Below are 5,104 nucleotides of genomic sequence, written 5' to 3'. Positions count from 1 at the left end.
ATGCAGGAAAAGAAGCTGCCACGCAAATAATATTACAATTAGAAACACCACGATAACATTACAAAGCAATATGAGAATTTTAGGTGTCACTTTCACTAGAAATGCTCTTTGGAATGACCACGTCAAAAATATAGTTAACAAACTTAGCAAGGTGCACAACGTGCTGAAGATAACATGCACAAAGAAAAAAGGCCCACATATAATATAGATACGGCACTCGCAATATGTAGATCTTTAGCGGAAGGAGCAGTACAGCACTGGAATTCACAACGCAGAGCTGGCAGCCATACGATTTGCAACACACTATGCAGCAAACAAAACATAATTGTGCACTAATATGCACCGACAGCCTCAGCGTAGCTGTATCTCTTCTTAATGAAAACAGCGAATCTTACAAATGGTCTGCCAGGCCAAGCAAACATTACAGTGTTATGGATACCAGGTCACTCAGGGATAAAGGGAAACGAGCTAGCCGATGATGCCGCCAAAAATGCCAGCAAGTTGCCGTTAATATCAGAAGTTCCATGTTTAAGAACGATTATCACAAATTATTACAAAAAATACGTCCAAGAGAATGAAAATCAAAAATGGTCTCTATCAGAATCCTTTTTGAACAAGCACAACACCGGCATCAACCGACCCAAATACAACCCCAACTTATCCAGAACAGATTGCATAATCATGGCTCGCATAAGAGTTGGCGTAACAAAGTTCTCATCCCAACATTACTTTCATCAGTCAAGGCCATTAGAATGCGCATGGTGCTCAACCATCCTCAGCGTTGAACATATACTCAAACAGTGTCCAGTATCAGGAGACCAAAACATCAAGAAAAGTGCTATGAAAATCCTTAAAGACGCTCTTAGTGTACATAACTTACTTCTTGAAGTGTAAATCAGCTTTCCTTGGGGCAATATGGCCTTAGTTGCCCAGCCCCAACATATACTTTATACATTTATTTATAAAGTATAGAATAAATAAATAAATGACAACATATACTTTATAAATAAATTTATAGAATAAATAAATAAATGACAATTCCAGTCAGAAATGTAATTATTAGTCGGCATGAAAAGGGTAAAGCCGTTCGGGAAATCGCAGTAGTAGATAGACCCCGTTCCACTGTATACGACGCGATAAAACGTTTCAAAAAATAAAATCCGTGGAAAATAATAAGAAATAGAGACGACCAAAACTATTTTCGAATGCAGATCGTTCATGTATAGTGCAACAAATTGAGAAAAATCCTAATTTGAGCGCTCCTAAGCTCGCAACAGAAGTCGCCCAATACCTTAAGGGAGGGGTCTAGGGTTTGAGCATTTTTTTTAATGAATTTTTGAAACTTTGCTTTAGAGATATGAATAGTGAAAATGTATTTAAACTTTTTGTACATTATAAAGCATCATTTCAACAATATTGTACTAAATTTTTGTAAGAAAATATCGGGAAATAAGCCGGTGAGGTAACTTTTCCGAAAACGCCTTTTCCAAAAGGTGATTTGCGGTGACTATCGTATCTAGTTGTAGAATCACCTGAAATAAAAAAAACAGAATTATTTGGTTAAATTATCACCAAAACCTCCCCCCCCCACTGCCTCCGATTTTTTTTTTTCATTTTTACGTTGCCAGCGCGTTTTTGAAGCAAAAAGTGCGATTTTTACTGATTTTTTCGCTGTATAAGTGGAAACCGCCCTTAATGTAAAACAAAAAAGTGAAAAATCTCTCAGTGGGGGGGAGGTATTTTATATATAGAAGTTGTATACCAAATTTGAAAAGGATCGGTTAAATATTGTTGAAGTTCTAATAGTCACGGACTTTGAAAAAGTGGTTTCGAGAAAAACGTAACGCTCCGCTCCAAACGCTCGCAGCTGTCGCAGAGGAGTGGGGACAAAAACGTCTATAACTCCAAAAGTTTTGCTCCGATTGAGCTGAAATTTTGGGACAATATTTTTGAGATGATTTACTATAAGAAAAAGCTATTTCCAAAAAATCGATTTTTTTAAAGTCAAACCCTAGACCCCTCCCTTAATGCCCCGAAAGTATACATGTAGTGTGGCGAAAGAATTATTATAATGGAAGAGTTGCACGAGAAAAACCTTTGAACGAGATTAACCGACACAAGAGAATAAAATTCGCAAAGCATCATGGAGATAAGGATTTCAAGTGCTGGAAGCACATTTTAATATTCTCGTCAGGTGGACAATCATATGTTTGTGTGGGGAAAACCTGATGAAGTTGCTGGAAAAAAACATACGTCCGACAGTTAAACATGGGCTGGGTCGGTAATGGTATAAGGTTGTATGTCCTCTGCTGGTACTGGAAATTTGTGCCTCATTAAGGGCAATATAGACCACAAACAATACCTAACAATTTTTAAAGAAAATTTGGTCCGGAGTGCTGACAAGTTGGGAATTAAGGACAATTTCCAGTACTATCGAGACAACAATCCCAAGCATAAGGTAGGTTCGAATCTCGGTGAAACACCAAAATTAAGAAAAACATTTTTCTAATAGCGGTCGTCCCTCGACAGGCAACGGCAAAACTTCGAGTGTATTTCTGCCATGAAAAAGCTCCTCATAAAAATATCTGCCGTTCGGAGTCGGCTTGAAACTGTAGGTCCCTCCATTTGTGGAACAACATCAAGACGTCCACCACAAATAGGAGGAGGAGCTCGGCCAAACACCCAAAAAGGGTGTTCGCGCCAATCATATATATATATATAATTGCAGTGTTGGCCGCACTACCAATGTGACAATTCATGCAATTGATAGATTTGCTGACATTTTGCAAATAAATTTGCTGCATTTAAGAACGCGCCCTGCAGTAAAATGGAATTATTACTAAGTTTAGTAGCCGACGATGCATGTGAGTCAAAAACTAATAATTTTTTATTTAAGTTAAGAAAAAACCGTGTAAAGCTTAAAAGAAGAACATATTTTGTTAGAAGTTTATTATTAAAACGAAAAATACCGAAAAACAACTCTTTTTTAGATTTGAAAACTTTCGCTGGGCGATGTTCCTGTCGATCTTCATGTCTTTATTAACTTTTATTTCTTCCACAACCTCATTCCAGAGGACGCTCTTCTCCTCCTTCCCGAGGAGAACTCGCTTTCCATGCTCAGTCTTACTCTGAGCAGCAATTTCACGTCGGAGGTACTAAAATAATGGCTATAACAATGAAAAATATAAGGAAATATAGTTTAACTATCATGTTTTCAATATATTTTTTCATAAAAAGCTAAAAAAAATTACTGTTATGCTTACTCTTCGTCAGACATCGTTAAATGGCAGTCTTAAAATTTTTCCTGCAAATATTGCGCGACTTTTTATGCAGAAATGACATTTAAGAACGCCTTGCATTTGCAGTGCTGCCATATTTGCATTTTTGAACGCTATGCTCATACTGGCAAACGTATCTTGCGCATTACAATGCGTTTCTGAATATACCCTATCACTGCAATAACAGCTTCAAATTCTTTAGCTCAAACAAGGGCTATGTTCAGAAACGCATTATAATGCGCAGTACTTGCAGCACTGTCAATGTGACAATTCATGCAACTGAAAAATTGCAAATAGATTTGTTGCATTTATGAACGCGCTGTGCTGTAAAATGGAATTGTTACTAAGTTTGGTCATGGACGATGTATGTGAGGAAAAAACCGATAGTCTTTTATTAAATTTAAGAAGAAAAAAAACCGTGTAAGCTTAAAAGGACATATCTTGTCAAAAGTTTAATATCAAAACGGAAAATACCCAAAAAAAAAGGTTTTCGAGACTGTGCGGTTGTACGACTTGAAGTTTGTGGAGAATTTGATGGCTCAACATCATTAGGTTCCGTTAATATCGACATCGGCAGCTCAACTGAGCTTTGTAAATTTTGAGTGGGCACATTGATTGAGTGCCTGGTACCATAAACCTCATCAAAGTCTTCGTAGTGAAGCCATGATGTTGATTCTCTACCGGATGTATTGTTTCTTTTTTTTATTCGCTTATATGTGATGAGTAAATTAGAAAATTTTCGTTGGGCGATGTTTCTATATATTTTTAAATCTTTATTAACTTTTTTTACTTCATCTACGACCTTAGCCAGAGCACGCTCTTTTTCCTCCTTCCCGACGTGAACTCGTTCTCCATGCTCAGTCGGACTCTGAGCAGTAATTTTATCTCCGATGTACTAAAGTAATCACTAAAACCAAGAAAAGTATAATAAAATAAAATTTAAATATCGTATTTTTCATCAATTTTTGTATTAAAAGCTAAAATAAATAATTAAATACCCACTTTTCATCAGACATTGTACTAGCGTATTTATTGGCAGTGTGAAAACTTTTGCTGCAAATAATGCACGACTTTTGATACAAAAATGACGTTTAAGAACGCGTTGCATTTGCAGTACTGCCACCTTTGCATTTTTGAACGCACTGCTCACTCTGAGATGGTATGTTGCGCATTATAATGCATTGTTGAACATACCCAAGCCCTAACGCACATTCCAAATAACAGCATTACGTTTTCGTAAATATTCGCAACAGGTTCAGACAAGACTAAATTTCCTACCATGCGATCAACCTAAAATATTTTGCTGCAGTTTCGCACTACAGGCCACTGGAATAATAAAACACGTTAATTTTTATTTTGTACATCGAGTTTTTTTTATAATAATAGATCTTTATTTAAGTTTGCCTTCTTGTTGCAATTAGTGATTTGCTCTTCCTGTGTTATAATTAAATTAAATTTTATATTAATATTTCTCTGCTTTGTTCGTTTTCTCAGTGAATAAAATATAGTACATATACATATGTAAAACTATGAATAAACATTATTATTACAAGGTTAGCAATTTAACAAGTCCTGTAATAACTAGTTAAATATAGTTAGTACTCGTCGTATGCACTATTCACACGTAAATACTTGGTCGTGCCGTAAGTTTTGTTACAACTTCAAATTGCTGTGGAAATTTAAGAAACGAGCTATTCGAGATTTCATTGTAATTTTTATTTTTTTACTAATTACTGTTTCTAGAAAACTAAAAAATTATTCAAAATATTCGTATTTTGCTTTAATACGGTCACTATGCCAAAGCGGCACTTATGTTTCCATAACTG

This window comes from Anastrepha ludens, chromosome 2 (genome assembly GCF_028408465.1).
Source record: "Anastrepha ludens isolate Willacy chromosome 2, idAnaLude1.1, whole genome shotgun sequence".
Classification (NCBI taxonomy): Eukaryota; Metazoa; Arthropoda; class Insecta; order Diptera; family Tephritidae; genus Anastrepha; species Anastrepha ludens.
The sequence above is the reverse complement of the archived record's forward strand: the minus strand, read 5'-3'. Positions refer to the sequence as shown.